This window comes from Lissotriton vulgaris, chromosome 11 (genome assembly GCF_964263255.1).
Source record: "Lissotriton vulgaris chromosome 11, aLisVul1.2, whole genome shotgun sequence".
Lineage (NCBI taxonomy): Eukaryota > Metazoa > Chordata > Amphibia > Caudata > Salamandridae > Lissotriton > Lissotriton vulgaris.
The window spans coordinates 744,793,658-744,814,552 of NC_141699.1; the positions used below are offsets into that span (position 1 = coordinate 744,793,658).

The 20,895-nt window shown below is 44.1% G+C and overlaps 1 protein-coding gene and 1 pseudogene across 3 annotated transcripts in view; both read left to right on the top strand.

Moving 5' to 3' along the window:
• PPP2R3A (protein phosphatase 2 regulatory subunit B''alpha) overlaps positions 1-20,895 on the top strand; it is a 1,213,285-nt gene that overhangs the window by 528,646 nt on the left and 663,744 nt on the right. The gene's annotated exons all lie outside the window — the stretch shown is intronic.
• LOC147683435 (large ribosomal subunit protein uL1 pseudogene) lies at positions 12,934-13,578 on the top strand (annotated as a pseudogene).

The following is a 20,895-nucleotide window of genomic DNA, read 5'->3' on the forward strand; positions in this document are numbered from 1 at the left end:
TATTATCACATGAATGATATCATCAGTGATGTTATCAGTCATGTCAAATGAGATGTTTTCAGTGATGTCATCAGTGATGTCATTTGAGATGTCATCAGTGATGTCATCAGTGATGTCACTAACCATGTCATGAATGATGTAATATGTGACATCATCAGCAGTGGATTGCGGGTGCGCGATATATAGTTAGCGCTTATAACTATATATGGAATTTCAATGGTTTTATGCGAGTAAAATAAGGTTTTGTAAATGCAAATCCCTAACTATATATGGCCTAAAACCAATGGTTTTTTCATTGAATTTTCAAGGTTTTGTAAATGCAAATTCCTAACTATATATCCACTATAACCTATGGTTTTTTCTGTGAATTTCATTGGTTTTTTAATAGCAAATATGAAAAGCTTTAAAATGTCAAGTACGTGATAGATAAAAACATTTTCGTATTTATGCACGCTGATGTGCTTTGATCGCTGCACCCCCCCCTCCCCTCTTTTGTCTTAGTAGTACTCTCTCTTTGCAGATAGTGAACGGTAGTTAACGCAAGCCTTTGCCCCCGTTGTAATCCGTCGTGCCTGCTTGTCTCTCCATTTGATTGATTGTTGTCCAAGCATTTACTGTTTTAGAATTGGTTCTCTTTGGATCATTCTCTATTTACAAACAAGCACAAAGTCGCAATACTCTGTTTAGTCTTTGCAGATAGTGAAAAATCGTGTAAAAAAATAAAAGTAATCGAGCAAAATCAGTAGGCCACTAATTGGATCTCTTTTTGACCTCGCTAAAATAGAAATATTAGGAACAACCCTTCATGAGAAATACGAAAATAGTGAGATGAACTGAGCTCCACACCATGAGAGCTGCAAGACAGCTCGGCTCCATCACCCATCCCGCACAAAATAATGACAAACCCTATGCAAATATTAAAAATATAGACAACACACCAGCAAAGAAACAGGGTAAAACATTTTATTAAAAAACTATTTACATAACGTTGGTTTATAAGATGATGTCAGTAGTGGACCGATGTGTGAATAGATCGAAAGCAGCACAAGGCTCCAAGATCCGGATGGCAAGCTCCTGGATGTTGGGTGCCATAGTTCAGAGTTCTGAGTTTGAGCCTTTTTCAATGCCTGTGCTTTGTTGAATCAAAATGCCGGCTTGACACAAAGCTGACTCAAGCGTTGCTACTGATGCTAAGCAGACCAAAACTGGTTTTCAGTTTGTACATTTTTCTAGATTTTTCAATCCAAGTTTGGTTGACTTTGTAGAACGATGGCTTCAAATTTTCAACATACGGTGTGGTGGCGCTGACTGGGAGGGGGCGCTTCGCTCCTGCCCCCTCCCCAAGTAAGATTTTCATACGTGAAAGTACGTTAATGGTTTTGGTCCCTGAGTTGCTTCGATGTCACTGCCATTCTCAAATAGCATAAGTTCTGGATGTTGGGTGCCATAGTTAAGAGTTCTGAGCAGTGCTTGTAACACTGTCTGAAGCTTATTTCCACCTACTGCAGCTTCACTATTCTCAAAGTAAGTGAGTGTCGTTTGTGGACCTGACTGCATTAGAAAACAATGTGATATGTTACCTTCCTAAACAGCTTGACGGAGGCCCCTGAGGGGCGGTGTGATGGCCATGGACTCGGATAAGACGCTTGGCTCCGACACCCTCCCCAAGTCTTATAGCACTGGTGTAGCCTGAGATCGCCCCTGACATAGGCGGCCGGCTCCCGGGGTCCGGCGGAACTTTTTGCCTTTTGATGACTCTTCAATTCTGGACCTTGTCCCACAATCCGTTTCACCTGAAGACAAGCTGTAGTGGGGCGCCCCTTTACCGTTTTAGTTGCCATTCCGCCCGCTTTTGCTACACTGTGCCTCTTCCGCCATTCAGCTGTTTACCGCCCGCTCTTGCGACTACAGCGTCTCGCTCACCATGTAGTTGAGTTGCTCCCGCTCTTGCGGTGCAGCGATAGGCGGCTGCCACATGGCTCTCAAAATGGCGGCCGGCTCTTCGGTTTTGGGCCTGGTCCACTAAAATGGCCCTGGGACACATTGGAACTCGGACGCTTCCCTGATAGGGCTTGGGTCCCATTCTCGAAAAGCGTCCCCTCAGCCGTGAAGATTCTACAAAAGTCTTGGGGGCCTCCGACTCCCGCAGGCTTCTGGTGGGGAGCGGCTGCCATGATTGCTCGTGGAATGGCCACGACGGAGCTACGAGATGGTAGTGGTCTCATGCTGACGCCAGCTTTAGTCTGAAACATCCAGAAACACTGTAGACTACCAATTCGATCAGTTCCGGTAGCGCCCCAACATGACCCGGAAGAGAAGAACTTGCCCTCCCCTCTTTGACTGATGGTTCTTGTTGCCTGTCCCCTCTGTTGTCATTTAACAGAACTTTTTGGACTGCTGAAAGGGGTTGTGTTCTGAACGCTGGTTGGTGGAGACATTTTGACTATATTCTTGACCTACGTTGTCGCGTAATGCGTTATATGACACGCCGCGTTAGCGCACCCGGAAGTGATCCGAGGCGCAGCGCGCAGCGCGTAACGTAAGCATAACAGGTCATGTGACTTGTTCATAAAACTTTTCATTGGTTCATTTTACTTTTGTTAATTTAATGATGAAAAGCTTGGTCATATGACCTAAAAATTACGCTTTTTATTGTTTTCGAATATTTTTTTTTCAAACATATGTTATAATATTCCAGGGTAATGTACTTTCCCGGAAAATTTACAACTGTCTTGCAAGTAAAATATATTCCTTTTTCGAGAAAAAGGGCGTTTCTTCCTTCCATGACGGAACCGTTGAGTAAAAGAGATTCGGCCTGCTGTCTTAGTCGCCGATACGCCTGATTATCAGATTCTTATCGATCACTTTATGTTGCAGACATGAAAAACACAACTGCCCTTGACCATTTATCTTTACTGCGTTCCTACATATTATACCTTTTATCCGTCATGTAATTGGACTGCTTTATTTCACTTGCCTTTTACTGATTCGAAAACAGTGACTAAAAGTAAAAACTTTACCAATGTAAATACTACTACCGTGTTTTGTTTTAAAAACCTTTATTGTGAAAATGTCAGTATACAAATACGGGCCTATAACCACGTGGGCCGGCCACGGAGCAAACTGAAATCGTATATGATGAGGAGACATTTACACTGTAGAGGAACGTAACGAGCGGGCCATTAGGTTGCAAGAACTAAGGTGTCTAACAGTTGCGGAATCGGTGGACATACATTTTGTAATTAAATTAGGACAGGGCCACTTACAATAACATTTTCTAGATATACATTTGTGGGCAAGGAGTTACGAGTCCCATTTATACCGGCGCCATTTTGGGCGAGGCCGGGCAGGTCCAAGATATAGTCAAAATGTCTCCACCAACCATCGGCCAGACCAGAACCCCTTTCGGCCCTTTATGCTACAAGATGGTGTCTTCCATTCAGAAAATATTGTTGGCAGCATTTTGAAAGGAAACAGAAACAGCCGTTCTCCTAGTGAGTTTCACATTGTTACATTTAGGAAGAATGTTGAAGAGTAGTATGTGGAAAATCTGAAGCCATTTTTCTACAAACTCTTAATCAGACTTGGATGGAAAAAAAAAACATGAAGAATGTACAAACTGAAAACCAATTTTTGTCTGTATAGCATCAACAGTAACGCTTGAGTCAGCTTTGTGTCAAGCCGCCATTTTCATTCAATCAATAGCGTCCCCCTGCACACATTCAGGGACCTGGTCGTGTCTTCAGATGAAACGGATTGTAGGAAAAGAAGCAGAAAGGAAAAGGCAAAAAGTTCCGCCGGACCTCGGGAGCCGGCCGCCTATGTCATGTGCGACCTTTGGCCACACAAGGGCAATAGTGAAGCTGCAGCAGATGCAAATAAGCTTCACACAATCTTACAAGCACTGCTCAGAAATCTCAACTGAGGCACTCAACATCCAGGACTTGCCATTCGAATCTTGGCGCCTTGTGCTGGTTCCGACCTATTCACACATCGGTCCTGGATCTCGGCGCGTTCGACTCACTGTACCGCAACAGTGACCGCAATTCAGCTGGACAAGCCGCCATTTTCATTCACTCAAAAGCGTCCCCCTACACACATTCAGGGACCTGGTCGTGTCTTCAGATGAAACGGATTGTAGGAAAAGAAGCAGAAAGGAAAAGGAAAAAAGTTCCGCTGAACACCACCTTGGGCAATAGTGAAGCTGCAAAAGGTGCAAATAAGCTTCAGACAGTCTTCAACTTACTCTGATTCTTATACTAAACTTCAGATAGTCTTACAAGCACTGCTCAGAACTCTCAACTGAGGCACTCAACATCCAGGACTTGCCGTTCGGATCTTGGCGCCTTGTGCTGGTTCCGACCTATTCACACATCGGTCCACTACTGACATCACCTCATAAGCCAACGGGGCACCCCACGCCGACTTTCGGCGCAGCATTGTAGGATGGCCACACCAGTGCGGCAACTTGCTGGACACAACATCGGGGCCATCCAGATCTCGGCGCGTTCGACTCACTGTACCGCAACAGTGACCGCAACTCAGCTGGACACGCCGTCTTTCGGCGCAGCATTGTAGGATGGCCACACCAGTGCGGCAATTTGCTGGACACCACCTCGGTGCCATCCGGATCTCGGCGCGTTCGAGTCACTGTACCGCAACAGTGACCGCAATTCAGCTGGACACGCCGTCTTTCGGCGCAGCATTGTAGGATGGCCACACCAGTGCGGCAATTTGCTGGACACCACCTCGGTGCCATCCGGATCTCGGCGCGTTCGAGTCACTGTACCGCAACAGTGACCGCAACTCAGCTGGACACGCCGTCTTTCGGCGCAGCATTGTAGGATGGCCACACCAGTGCGGCAATTTGCTGGACACCACCTCGGTGACATCCGGATCTCGGCGCGTTGTGCTGCCTTCGGCCTATTCGCACATCGGTCCGCTACTGACGCCGCCTCACGTGCCAACGGATTTTCTACGCTTTTTGTAGCCCTATGCCGCATAACAGGTCATGTGACTTGTTTATAAAACTTTTCATTGGTTCATTTTACTTTTGGTTTCCTAAAGATGGAAGGCTTGGTCATATGACCTAAAAATAACACTTTTCATTGGTTTAGAACATTTTTTTTTCCCAAACGATGAAAGCCCCACCTTGTTTCTGGATCATTCAGACTGAAACTGGCGTCAGCATGAGAGCACCACCATCTCGTGGCTCCGTCGTGGTCATTCCGCGAGCAATCATGGCAGCCGCTCCCCACCGGAAGCCTGCGGGAGTCGGGGGCCCCCAAAACTTTTGTAGAATCTTCACGGCTGAGGGGACGCTTTTCGAGAATGGAGCCCAAGCCCTAGCAGGCAAGCGTCCGAGTTCCAAGGTGTCCCAGGGCCATTTCAGTGGACCAGGCCCAAAACCGAGGAGCCGTCCGCCATTTTAAGAGCCATGTGGCAGCCGCCTATCGCTGCACTGCAAGAGTGGAAGCAACTCAACAACATGGTGAGCGAGACGCTGTAGCCGCAAAAGCGAGCGCAACTCAGCTAGATGGCCGCCACCTGGGGAGGCCCGTTCACACAGCCTCCCCCACCCCCGGGCCGCCGCACGCCAATTTTCGGAGCAGCATTGTAGGATACCAAAACCAGTGCGGCAGTTTACTGGACATCACCTGGGTGCCTGTCGTACATGTTGTGTCAGCCATGTGACACTGGACACAGTCCCATCAACATCTCAACGCGTTCTGCTGCCTTGGGACTATTCGCACAACAGACCGCTACTGACGAGGCCTCCCCCCGCACCACCCGGGACGCCCCACGCTGTTTTTCTGTGCTGCATTGTAGGATCCCAAAACCAGTGCGGCACCCAGGCGACATCACCTGGGTGCCGTCCAGAACTCTGCACGTTGTGCTGCCTTGGGACTATTCGCACAAAAGACAGCTTCTAACCATTGTTGCTTTTTGTGTTGAAAAATGTTTAAATGTTTTTAGTTTTTGTTCCGTTCGTTATAGTTAATAGTTAATAAAGTTTTATAATCTTACTTTGTTGGAGTGTTATCTATTTTTTTAAAAACGGGTGAATGGGGCCTTGAATCGGGTTATTGTCATGTGTGGGCTTTGGAAGTGTGCTGCTGCAGGATCGGACATTTCAAACTCAAATGCACGTTCTTTTTCTTACCTTTCCGAAGCATGGAGCGCAATAGCAGGCAGAGAAAGGGTGATGCACGTGTTGAACACTACCTGACCTGGCAAGTTGCTGGCAGTGCCCCCCCGCCCGCTCCTGAAAGAGGGCACACACACACCGCCGCCCCGAGTACTTCACAAATCTTTAAAAGACCATGCGCTTGTTCATGAGGCTTAAATGGTTTATCACCTCTTCTAGAACCCCTGCATCGACCCTCTGACGTTTCCTGGAAAAATTACCATGTAACACAATACCAAGCCCTGTCAGCTGAAACCCCCAAGGAATCGTGGGGCATATTATCAAGGGGGTTTATCTCCGCTTTTTTGGCTTTAAAAGCCAAGAAAGCGGAGATAAAAATATCTCCCTATTACCAAGCTGTCGCTAACACTAGTTAGTGACAGCTAAAAGGAGATAGCGACCATCTTGGGCCCCGCTTTGCATGTCAGTGATACTTATCACTAATGACATGCAAAGCGGGCGTGCCAAGATGTTAGCGACTGGAAACAGTCCCTAACATCGCTATCTCCTATTACCAACTTTTGGAGATATTCGCGCTAAGCGCGAATATCTCCAAAATCTAACACCTGCCCTGAGCAGTTCTTAGCCATGTTATCCAATGGGAGGTGGATAACATGGCTAAGAGCATTTGCTCGATAATACATGAATATCGCTGACTTTTCTGCGATAATAGCAAGGTTTATCTGCGATAAAAATCGCCGATGTGCGGCGATAATTTTTGTCTCTAAACAAATAAGAGACAAAAATTATCGCTAGTTGTTGGTAATATGCCCCCGAGTTTTTGCTTGCAGAAATCGGGAGGCGGGAGACTAGCACTGAAATCAGTAGTCACACGCCTGAATCGGGAGGGTTGGCATGTCTGAATTCTCTACAGCTGGGGCCATAAACTACATCCGCAGGGGTAGGTGATAGCCTAGGTCCGGCCTGGACAATCGGACACAGAGGAAGAGGAGTGTCAGAGGGTGCGGTAGTGAATAGGGTGAAAGAGAGGTGTCGGGAGGGCACAGGGTGTGATTCTCAGAGAAGAGCAGCGCAGATGGGGGGAAGTATATGGCCCATGCATGAGAGACAGAGCGGGGATGACCAGTGCGTGGGGGAGATGCTTGCGAGGGTGGGAAGCCATGCTGAGGATCGGCGGCGTGCAGAGAGTGGGCCTGGTCAAGGCATTCAAAATGGCTGCCGTGCACGACAAAATTGTGGCATTGGACAAAAAGGCAAGATGGCGCAGACAATGTTTTTCAATAAGGATTCATTTATAACAAAATATTTACTCGCAGTGACAAAATGGTGGTCAACACTTCCTGATTTCCATCGAATCGAACGTTAACAAACGTCACGCAGCAAAAAAAAAAAAAAAAAAAAAAAAAAGCTCACGCACAAAATCGGCCGAAAACCAGCACCAGCAAAGAGCTCAGTCGCACCCCCAAGGGGCCGGCCGAGCACTTGGCCAGGGCCGGTTTTGGTTCTCAGTCCGGCCCTGCATGCACATACTATTTGGGGGACATAATGTGGACGGAGTAAGTAAGGTCCAGAGCTGAGCATGTGCAAAGCACCTCATCAAGAGATCAGAAATGCATATTAAAAGAAAACATCAGTGGGCAGCCACATATTGTGATAAACTTTAAGCACAGTTTGCACCTGTAGCAGGCAAATCTTAACATACATTTATTTCAACGGTCATTTACCACCAGGCTTATGTTCAGTAAGTTTGTAAACATACTTCCAAATTCGTTTTTCAACTCTTCTTCTCTCTCGATCCTACCGAGAGACAAGATGGCGGCCGCTCCGGACTGTTTAGAATGTTGACAGACACCGGAGAGCCAATCAGCTTTCTGCACGCAAAGTTCCGAAACGCGAAAAGTAAGCGGACCGGATCGCTGCCCGGAGCGCTGTTACAGATATATATCTTGATTTAAACGTTAATTTCTCAAAATCCACTGAAGCACATATATTGAGACCTAGCAAAGGCACATCGGGGTAACAGTCCCTACAATTTTGCCAAGTTTCGTGCAAATCCATTCAGCCGTTCGAGCTAAAAGTGAGTCCAACCGCCCTATGGAAAACTCAATGCAAAAAACGCGTTTTGGGACCCCCCTTTTTTCTCAGCCCCCCCTTGACGAAACCCCACCAAATTTTCAGGGGCTGCTCAGAAACAAAATGTGCCATTTTCCTGAAAATTTCAGCCGATTCCGTCCACAAACGCCAAAGTTATTAGACATAGAATTTTCAGAAATCCCATAGGGAATTAATCCTAACTATATATACCTACTGGCGATAGCCAGTAGGTAATATATATATATTTTACTTAATGCTATGCTGAATGTTTAAGTATGATGTCATGACATACAATTGTGGCAACACTATGCTAAATGTCAGTTGCCTGAATATGTCTGTTTTGTGTGGGCTGCTGTTGGATGCAAGAGTCCAAGAAAGTGGTGATGGGAGTCTGTGTAGGTAAACCTTAAGCCTGCATATGTATGCAGAAGGGGTGAGAGTCATTGCATTTCATTATTTAAGATGATCCCCCCTCAGCGGTTGAGGAGATGTTGTAAGGGTCATGCTGTGTTGCACCCTAAATTTGTGAGAGTCCTTCCTCAGGGGTTAAGGATTGTCACGGTTGAGATGTATTGGTTGAGATGCATCTGGTCGGTATTGCCCTCTTCCGGGGTTGAGGAGATGTTAGTTGAGGTCATTAGTGGCAGCCTAGGTTGCAAGAGTCCTTCCTCAGGGGTTTAGGATTGGCATGGTTGAGATGCATCTGGTTTGTATGGTCCTCCCTGAGGGGTTGAGGAGATGTTAGTTAGGGTCATTTTGTGTTGCACGTAAGTTTGTAGAGTTCTTCCTCAGTGGTTAAGAATTATGTTTGGGAGGATCATGTTATGTTGCACCCTTTATGCGCAGAAGTTCTTCCTCAGTGGTTAAGGATTGTTGGGGTCATGTTGTGTTGCACCCTGAGCTTGCTGTATGTCCTTCCTCAGTGGTTAAGGATATGCAGGTTTCCATGTTTGTGGTGTAGTCTGTCTTTGATTCCTCTTCAGTGGTTGGGGAACCATCCTTCCATGTATGGTTATGAGTGGCTAACGTATGTTCCGTAGTCACATATTTGTGGGTGTGAAGGTGTTGTTATTGAGACTGTCTGAATAGTCTATATGGTTAAATAAATGTATAAGACTTACTGATTGTTTTTTTTCTTCATCTTACGTCCTATTGTATTTTCATTTGTTTTTCTAAGGGAAAGAGATGTGTTGTGTATCTGATGTTGTTCTAATGCATCCTCTCCATCGTTTTTTAGGTCCCTGCTGCTCAGCCAGTGTGAGTGTGACATAATGGAATGTGATGAGTGACCGTAAGAATGTCAGTTGGAGAGAGGACTGAACAGTGAGGATGTTGCCACTAGTGGGGCTTTTATTTATAATACCTGTACCCAAAGGCGGGAAACATCACTTACAACGCATTTATTACAACGCACTACCATTACAACGCAACCATTACAACGCAAACCATTACAACGCATTGCGCTGGGGGGCGCTCTAGGATAGGGAATATATTTAATTTACTATCCAACACCTTCCCCACTATCCACGGGGACTGGAGTTGGAATAGTAAATTAAATAAATCACTATCCAGCGCTTAAAAGCACTATGCGTTGTAGTGGTATGCGATGTTAAAACCGCGTTGTAACAGCAGGCGTTGTAATAGCCTGCGTTGTTACGACACCAATCCCCAAAGGCGTATCTTCTTCAATAAATCTACATTTTGTAACCTACATAAACCGGCGACCTTAATTACAATAGGTTGTTTAGAATCTAAATCAGACACATCCCGGGTTATTTTTCTGTTTAAGGCACCCAGAAGACACATCTAGCGCTCAGCTGTCCATTGATGAACACAGGCCTGGACTGGCCGTTGCGGGCACCGGGCTATCCACCGGTGCGCCGCACGGGTGGGGGCCGGTTTTGGGCCCTGTGGACCGTTTTTGTTACAGGAACATTTTTGCAGCACAGCTGCAAAATCGGCCCTGTAACAAAATCGGCCGAAAACCAGCTCCAGCAAAGAGCTCAGTCGCACCCCCAAGGGGCCGGCCGAGCACTTGGCCAGGGCCGGTTTTGGTTCTCAGTCCGGCCCTGCATGCACATACTATTTGGGGGACATAATGTGGACGGAGTAAGTAAGGTCCAGAGCTGAGCATGTGCAAAGCACCTCATCAAGAGATCAGAAATGCATATTAAAAGAAAACATCAGTGGGCAGCCACATATTGTGATAAACTTTAAGCACAGTTTGCACCTGTAGCAGGCAAATCTTAACATACATTTATTTCAACGGTCATTTACCACCAGGCTTATGTTCAGTAAGTTTGTAAACATACTTCCAAATTTAGTGCATACGTTTGAATTTATTTCTGAATTTCTTTAACCCCTTCACTGCGGCGGCTATTCCGCCGCGGTGCTAAGGGGGCGGGGCGGCCGCGCGGCGGGGCCGTGCTGGTGACGGAACCGCTCCGTCACCAGCCGCGGTTGAGCTGTGCTCATGACGGAGCGGTTCCGTCATGGCCCCGCCCGCTCAATTGAACGCGCCACGCAGGCGCGAAATCAGCGACGCGCAGGCGCGGCGGCAGGGCCATGAAGGAACTGCTCCGTCATCAGCACAGCGCCACCGCAGCTGATGACGGAGCGGTACCGTCATCAGCACGGATAGAGTTAATCAGACAATCTATTTTGCACAGTCAATAAGCTGTAAGCATCTCTATAACATGCCCACGTTTTGATATATAAATTGCCATAAAATATCACCATCAAGTTACATTTTTAAAAATGTTCAATTACCTACAGAAATCGATATCTGTATTTGATTTTCCAATTGTGTTAGCATGTTGTGTTTTTTAATTTCAATATAGAAGTATGGTTGTTTGCCAGAATACTCTGTGCAGAAATATTGAAAAAATTCTGTACAGAAATATTGTCTGCTGTAAATATTGCATCCTAAACATCATCACAAACAGCACATTTTCCATTTAAATGGCCACTAAATGTTAACAGACTGCAGTTTTACTGAGAAAACTATACGCCACACAAACACCAGTGTGTGAATCAGGTTTCAGGATTAATTATCATTTGCACATCACTAAGTAGTGGTCTGATTTATTTTATTTGTATTCAATATATTTGGTTCCAACACAATTCAGAAATATAAAGCAGTGCTTCATTTGTGCTTTCCTAACTGCTGGTATATTTTAAAATATTTATGCAATACCTTTACATGCATTTCAATGTTATTGTGATAGGAAAAAAAATAACATCATAGAGCCTCTCCTTTCACACTTCAGCTAGATTGTGACATAGTTCACTTTACAAAATCCTCTCCCTTTGCAGACAGAAAAGAAAACTAACACCAATCTCCATATTAAACAAATAGCCAGCAATTTCTCAGAAGACATAGCCTGACATTTGACCTCTGTCTTTGAACGCACAGAAAATGTAATTGGAAAAAGACAAAATGCTGTGTCTAGGACAAAAGATAGTCACTTCCACAAGGTTGCCAACTGTCCACATGATAGAAGCGTCCTTGGGGAATAAAACAGTGGCGGCTGGCTTGTACCGAGGGTGGCGAGGCAGGGGAAGTGGGGGGCAACATTTTATTTTACTTACCTTCTTGCAGTGCAACGTCCTCCTCTCTCTGGTGTCTTCCAAGAAGCTCCCGATGTAGGAAATTGCTCTACCCAATCCTAGTGCTGCTTTCGCACCATGAAAGCAGAGCCAGGATTAGGTAGAGCAGGCTCTCCCAGCACTCCTAAGTGCACTGGAGGCTTGCGCTTTCTCTAACCCAGCTATCTAAGACCGCTAGGTTAGAGAACTTTAAAATGCGCATGTCTGGCTGGCCGTCCATGACGGATGGCCAAAGAGACATGCACATTTTAAAGTGCACGGCTTCCTGCTGCAGCTACTCGGCAACGCAAGCCCTGCCCCATCCTGATACTTCGTTCAGGACGGGTTGCTGAAAATTAAAACGGTAATAAATAAACTTTGACCGTTTTATTTTTTAGCTGAGGAACCGCCCCCGGACTAGAATAACATTATGGTTACTGTTTTACTTCTCACTTCAGGAGAGTCAGTGTGAGCAAGTCTTACCGAGTGAGCTTCACTCAGGTAGGCAGCTGCACGCCACAAAAGGTGGATTATCCTGTAATACTTACTGTCATGCATTCTTTTTTTCCTGTGATACACTTCTTCTGGGAACTTCAGTACACTCTAAAAGTATATTATATCTCCAAGCTTCACATGGCAGCGTGAAACATGATCATTCCCAGATAAGGTAGGGACAAAAGTATTTGTACGTTTCAATAAGGCTACACCATGCCCTTTAAAGATGTTGTGCGGTTTTCCAGAGGCATTGCCTTGAGCTTAGTAAAGGTGCCTCTGTTCGCCTACTCAAGGTGGCGTTCTGTGTGAATAAATTGTTATAATGAACCCAGAACCTTACCATCTTCATGTCCACGAGTAGGAGCAATTGCAAGAGACCCAGATGCACCGTAAGTTGGGGCATGGAGACTAAGGAGGGCTAATAGTTTTCGGAACCAGCTCTGAAAATATTCTACTGGTCCCAGCGATTCAGAGGCTAGATGTTTGGGCACCAAGTAGTTGAGGAGCCTGGTGAGATGTGAACGTGAGCATTAAGGTTCTAACCTATTTGTAGGGACCAACAGCAAGGATATACACTGGCTTTTTCCTCTCTCTCTCATTCATCCAAGATGAGTAGTAAAGTCTCCTGTGACACCCTTTATGAAGGGGTGAAAGAACTTCTGCAGAATTTCCAGCAGAAACCACGCAAGTTCTTGGAAACTGTGGAGCTGCAGATTAGTCTGAAGAACTATGACCTTCAGAAGGACAAGCATTTCTCAAGCCCAGTCAGGCTCAACTCCTGCCTCCAGTTCTTTGTTTGTGTCCTGGGAGACAGCAACATTGTGATGAGGCCAAGACTGTTGAAATGACCCACATGGACGTAACGGCACTCAACAAGCTCAATAAAAACAAGAAGTTTGTCAATAAACTCGCAAAGAAGCATGGTGCCTTTGTTGGCCTCTGAGTCTATGATTAGGTAGATACCCCTCATCCTGGGACCTGGTCTAAACAAAGCAGGAAAGTCCCCTTCGCTCCTGACCCATAATGAAAACATGGTGGCAAAGGTTGATGAAGTGAAATCCACCATTAAGTTTCAAATGAAAAAGGTCCTCTGCCTCACAGTTGCCGTTGGCTATGTTTAAATGACGGAGGATGAGCTGGTGTGCAACATCCATCTTGCCATTAATTTCTTGGTCTCATTGCTGAAAAAGAACTGGCAGAATGTGCTTCCTCTGTACATCAAGAGCACACTGAGAAAGCCCCAGCGCCTGTAGTAAGCCCTGCATTGAGTACATTTTTATAAAGCTTGGGAAAAATGATGTGCAATGGCCTTACCCTCTCTTCCAGAACATCTGAGACTGTGTGTCTGGTAGGGAAGGTAGTCTTTCCCCTTTGGAAGCAGGTGTCATGTGCTTCTGAAATACACACTTTCATGTTACAATCTACAGTAGGCACAATACTAGCTGCAGCAAGCAATGCTACTTTTCAGAGAGCAAACAGACACGCTTCCAGTGCCTGCCCCTTGGTGCAAGAACATGTTAATTTATTCCAATTGATGTCAACAGTCACCTCTAAGTAGAATGTGGTTTGAACAATTTCAGTGAAGGTCTGTTTTAGGAGAGCAAAAAATAAGGTAATAGATTGTATTAGTTAGAGCAAGGGGTTCCTGTCGCTGAATTCTTGGAGCAATCGACTCAAGCCAGGAAGAAATCCTTCTCTCAGAGAGCCACCACCTTATGGAAGTCTCAGCGCAACACACCCTTTTTCATTTAGAAAATTGCTAAAAAAGCTTATTTATCTCATGAACCTTAACTCATTCTCCTTCTAAAATCTCACTTTTGTGAACCCAGCTCTACACGTCCACAGTGAAAAGTGATTTCGTTTGCTTGATGTACTTCAGCTTTTCTGTTTCCCCCTTCCTGTTTCCACTCTGGTGGGATATATGCATGTACCATTCTCAACTTTTTGGGCCTGATTACATGTAAAGCACACCAATGCAATGTGGAGCAGATTTTCTATCGAATGGTTGTAAATAAACATAGATACTGTCTGTCTAGTTTTCAGTTCCTCTAAACACATTTATAAGGGTTGACTGTGATGAGTAACTAAAGTCTCGAGGTAGTCTCGATAGAACTGATTTGCCAGCTCATTATTGCCTTCCATTTATCCTATAATTGAATTAGAGTAGTCAATATCTAGTTAGAATATTTAGGCATGGCCTTTGAGTCAGGTTTAGCTGTTTTTCCAGACTACTAATGCTTTAAAAAAAACATACATATTCCAGAACACTGATTCTTAAAAAAAAAACATATATAATATACATACATAGGGGACCTTTTGCTTAGCCGGCTTCACCCATTGGTCTGTTTGTCATTCACATTTTGCTTCGGTCCACCTAGCTTGGGAAATGGGTCAGCCCTCTTCACCAATTGCCTCCTTTAACTTTGAGTGACTGCACAAAGCCTGTGCACAGTGTTCACTTCCACCTAAAAATTGTGTTTTACTCTTCAGTGGCAAAACTGGTTCAAAGTATGCTTCTCATTTTTTTGTATTACCTTAAATTCAGGCTTTTTATTGTGTCTGCCCTTCGGGTGAACAATCAGATGATGGTTTATTTTCCGTCTCCTTTTCAAAGCCACTCTTCTAAAATGTTAAAGTAACATTATATTTGGGTGTGCTTAATTAGGTGGTGACTTATTTTTGTCAACTTCACAAATAATTACAAAAGGCACGGTCCAAAAAAAAAAAAAGATCAGTAGTAAAAGAGGGATATCAGTGAATGTTTTTAAATTTAAAATGTTTAATGCAAGTATATGGTAGCACGGTTTGGGTGGTGGCATATTTTATTTATTTTCGTGCCGAATGCCTGCAATAACATTTAAAAAAAAGATCTTTCGGTCAGCTGACCATCGCCAGACTTACTGGTTTTGCTTTCTAAGTACTTAACCATGGCTTTGCTGTTTGGAGGCTTGTGGGGCTTGAAAGAGCATGTTTTAGTTCAGTTCTCTTCAGTTCTTGAGACACTTGTATTCTCCGTCGGGCCAACTAGTTCAAAACCTGAGACGCACTTCAGTACTAATGTTTCACACGAGGCTCACATAGGCGCCGCAGCCCCCTGTGAATCTTTCCAAGTCCACCCAAATTACAGGATCCTTTTATGCTTTAATTGCCGGGCTGTATTTCTGTTATTAACGCCAGCTTGGCAACCCGTCTTAACGGGAATGTGATTTTTTGGAAACTTTAGACCAAATAGACGCTTGTGCCTCAAGCATATTTCAAATGTCACTGCCTGCTGACATTTACCAGGGGAAAATTCCCACTAAAATTAATGTATTCATATTTCAGTGTGCCAAAAACACAATTCTGTATCTTACTACCTCTTTTCAGAGGTAAGTATCTGACCCCGCAGTATCGGTATTTACCTCATGGAGTATGGCTATTTACATGATCTGGTAAATATCTCACCCTATGAACTGGGAAATATCTCATCCCATCTGGGACACTTGTGATAAACTGGGAATTATCAGAATGTAAATAAGCAGTCGAACAGTTCAGTGGCCATGCTGCATCTCTCTATAGGAGGATGGTCGACTCCACATTAACACAAAACTGATGATTATTTCAGAAATGCGCAAGCAGTACTATACGAATCCAACACCACATCACAGATCACAAGGGTTCGGGGCCTTTCCTAATAGAGCATACTGCTAGCTATTCTTACAGCATGAGAGACTTGCAGCAATGGACCGAGGAGAAACAGCACTTCCATTCACACAACACTCACCACAACACACTTTGTCACCCACAAGGTGTTAACACTTCAGGAAGCACACCAAAATAGAAGGCCAGACAGCTCAGTGCATTACAACTTTATTCAATTTCAATGATTTCGTTTTGATGTAATCACCCTTTCTCACAGGGAGTGGGTTCATCAAGATTCCTACGCCCCCTCACATCTCAGGGTCATCGCTGGTGCCTGTATTGTCAACAAATACAATCTCCTGTTATGTTATTGAATACGGCCACACCACCATGCATTGGTTATATACTTTATCTCATCGGTACAAATGGAACTGTACAGTTTCTCCTTCATTTGCAACAATCGTAAACCTTGATATTATTTCCTCCATAGTGTTTGGAGGATTGAACGTCATACAGTCTCTCCAACTACCTTTTCCATACTCTGTGCTTTCCTCACATTAGAGTTCTCCTCGTTTCTACCTTGCTTGAGGGTTTCACAATCGCCCAACACGGAAATTTCAATTCCTGCTTCCTTTGCCCTTTAACCCACTCTGAATACATTTGTATGTTGAATTTCCATCCTTTTAGCACTTCATCTTTGTTATGTCATTGGGTGTCAAGTGGTGACCTGCCACTCTTCTTTACTTTTTTTCTAAAGTCATCGCACTATACAATTCCATTCTGCACTCTTTCCTAAAACGTCCTGTGCAAGTGCTTAGCTTGACCATTGATCTTTAGGTGATAAATGTCTCTATTTTTATGAGCAATTCCCACTAAGTTAAGATGAGGTTTAATTTCCATCTACAGTACTTGATTGCTTTTGCCAGTAATGTTGACCGATTGGCGCAGCTTCCTTGCAAAAATGTCTTCCTTTAATTGTTTAACACCTTCAGAAAACACATCAGCAACAAGTTTAATATTGGGCCATTTAGAGTTGTGATTTACTCAGAGATCATATACACTAGAACAGCCTGCAATATACCCCCAACATACCCAAACATTGAATCCCACCGATCGCAATCTGGCACATTTGACCACCCCTGCACATGGATGAAAAATCCTCAAAAATATCAGCAATGGCTCATGAATACTCATTTTGTGTGCTTCTCTTTCCGGTTGTAACCTGGACACCGGAATTACCCTTAAGACTGTACTTGGTTCGATATTCAGCTCTGATTGGAATGTACCAAAGCCTCAATCCTTTTCCCCTGCTTCTTCTGGTGCAGTCTTTCTGTGTTTGCTTAGAAGTACCATAAACTCAACACTAATGTCATGATTCAGACTTGGGTAAGAAGAGAAATCCTCCAACTTGTGATAGAAGTGCTAAGTCACTAGAGTATCCATTGTTGGAATTTCCTCCACCATTTAAGGTCTATGGTGGGGAAAATTCCCCAGAGGGATTCTTCTCCAGATTAAACATTTTTTTTCTTCTGTTGATCTCTAAATCAGGTCCCAGGGCCTTCCTTCGCTATTTTGTTTACCTGTATCTTTCCAGCAAGAAATGTGACGAACTCGCCCAGTACTTCACGTCCAAAATTGACAAAATCTACAAAGACATAATAACCCATGAGGAATCCAATGCCAGTCCTTGCTCATCCCCCACCACTTCTTGCCTTCCTTCGGTTCTTTGAAGACTTGGCCTGACCTCGTACCTGCCACCCTTTTGGAAATTTTAAACAATATTAAATCTGGCTCACCCATGGACCCCCTACACATTTCGGTTCTACGTAAACTTGAGTCTTCCCAACTCAATGTGATCTGTTCCTTACTAAATGCTTCTCTTGACTCAGCCACGGTCCCCAACAGCTGGAAGCATGCAATGGTGACCCCGCTCCTTAAGAAACCCACTGCAGACCCTAATGTTGCCGCCAATTTCCGGCCCATTTCATTGTTGCCGGCTTTCTCAAAAATTCTAGAAAGGCACATTCATTTACATCTTTCACGTTTTGTCACCTCTAACAATCTCCTTCACCCCTCCCAATCAGGCTTTCGTCAAGGCTTCTCCACTGAAACCACTCTATTAGGAGTAACTGAGAATATTCGCCACTTACTAGATCGAGGTGAAACGGCTGCACTGATATTGCTTGATCTCAGTGCAGCCTTCGATACTGTCTCTCACAGTATCCTTCTCAGTAGCCTTGCCTCCTTTGGCATTTGTGACAAAGCCCTGCACTGGCTCTCGTCTTTTCTCACTGACAGGACTTTTCAAATCTTTTCTAATACCTCCACTTCCAACACTTATCATTCCCCTCATGGTGTTCCCCAGGGTTCTATTCTTAGTCCTCTTCTCTTCAATCTTTATGTTGTTCCGCTAGCACATATTGCACATCACTCTGGTCTCAATCTCTTTACATATGCCGATGACTCTCAGATTGTGTTTTCTCTATCCCAAGCCGATCCTTCATCACCTTCTTCTCTGCAATCTGGTCTCAGTGACATTTCCCGCTGGATGAGCCGTAATTTTCTTAAGCTCAACAGCGACAAGACGGAGGTGCTTGTCTTTGGTAACAAGCCTGACCTTTGGAGTCCGAGACACTGGCCATCGACCATGGGCGACTTACCCATTCCATCGGAACGAGCAAGAAATCTTGGGGTTCTTATCGATAGGGATCTATCGATGAAAGACCAGGTCAATAAAGTTACAGCCACCTGCTTCACTATCCTAAGATGGCTGAGAAAAATCTTCTGGATTCTGCCATCTGACACCCAGAGATCTGTCGTGGCGGCCCTGGTGACCTCTAGATTAGACTACAGTAACGTGCTCTATCTGGGGGCTACCAGAGCGGTCATGCGCCATCTCCAACTAGTCCAGAATGCCGCTGCTCGGCTTCTGTGTGGATGCCGGAAATATGATCCAATTACGGAACGCATCAAGCAACTCCACTGGCTTAATCTTGACAACCGGGTAAAATTTAAGGCACTATGCTTCATGCATAAAATTAAAATTGAAGCTGCTCCCACTTATCTCCAAGCACTCGTCAAACCTTATATACCCGCACGCTCTCTTCGCTCTTCTTCCCAACACCTGTTCTGCGTGCCTAAGTTCAGGCTTTCAAGAGTAGGTGGCCGTTCCTTTGCTGTACTGGGACCCAAACTCTGGAATTCTCTTCCCCTGGACCTACGAATGGAGCAGTGCCATCTCCGCTTCCGAAAAGCCTTAAAGACCTGGCTCTTTGCCCAATAATTTCTTCTTCAGGATCAATTATGCTGTTCACTGTCAATTAGCGCCGGGAAACCCTCACGGGTAGCTGTCGCGCTCTATAAGATTAATAATAAATAAATAAAATAAATAAATATCTAGTCATCTGTCTTCCTAGGCCATCATATGGTAACATAGACAACCATCCTCGCTCTTTCTTTTATCTAAGATGCTGTCCCAAAGTCCCTGATATGTCACAGTGGATGCCACAAACGTGCTGTCTCCTCTGTGACTTTTTATCACCCTTCATTTTTTTTGCATCATACTCATCCAATCTGCTGCAAAGTATTGGATCCTGATGCAGAGTCCGCCCCAGAGGTATATTTCTGAAACTGGGTTAGCCATTTAAAGGTTCTGAAAGAAAGTTTAACCATCCGTCTTTTTCATCTTAAGCTTCACTATAGCCCTACACACAGCTAAATGTTTTCTTAATCATTGGGAATCTTAGTTCAGAGCCCTGTAATAATCTGAAAGGAAAAGCTATGATGATTTTCTGTTCCTCTCGCACTAGATGATAGCTACCCACATTCTATAGGTGCCAACGTTGATTGTGCTTTTGGTCTTTAGTCCTTTTTCAAACCAACTCAGAGTAGGGCAGTGTTCAAATCTTCCTTGAATTCACCCATGTCTCCCACGCACACTTGATCCAATAAGAAATACCTTCTTAATTAGCAATCTCATGTAGAAGGTCTCTTTCATTTGGTTATTTTTAAATTTGGAGTTGAGTTTTTCCAATCCTAGGAAGAACTTGAGCTGTTCTTTGCTACAGTTGTGTTCCACAGCATTATTAATTGCCATCACCAACTTCATGTTTGCCTGCACACCCTCTCTGCAAAAAACAATGCTGTAGGTGGTTAAAGCACTCTAGTATTGTAATTGTGTTCTTGTTCAAATATCCTCAGTATTTGTTGTAGTCAACATTAATGTCGAACTCTAGGTTGTTTCTCGCAATCAGTGGTCCAAATTCCAAAAGAAGTACTTGCCAGACGATTTTTTCATATTCAATGAATCTTTGTTATTTCAATGATCGAAAGGTTAAATTCAACCAGCCAGCTTATTTCATGATGACAAACTTTTTCAAAGCTGTGAAATCAGATATACAAAAAATAAAAAACAGTACTACACTGTATATAACAAATAAATACTGAAAATTTGAACCATATGATAATCCATTGAGACCTTCGTAACCAGATATGAATAGTAATATGTATGCATCTGTTTCTTCAAAATGTTACCTGATGGCAGACCTTAATCAATTATATTTCAGATGTTTAAATCCTATGATTTCATTGTAGTTTAAAACAAATCTGATTCTCAGTGCTCTTAAATATTGACTTTGTCAAATAATACATTCTTATGTATTATTAAACGGTATGTACTGACATCTTATTCTGTCAAAATCCTCTCTAAAAATCGTAAAACTTCTTTGAACTATTGTCCATTCTCTAATACACATTAATAACCCTCAATGTCAAGCTTTTGTAAATACAAGAACGTTTGCTTAAAATTAGTGAAGTGATCAATCACGTACTTAATCTCGTCGTCTCAGATTGTACAGTCTGATAGCAGTGGTCATTTGATGAGCCTAATTAAAAGTAAACAGAATTGTATACTACCAAGGCCCACATACCTTTTATATTCATCCTCATCG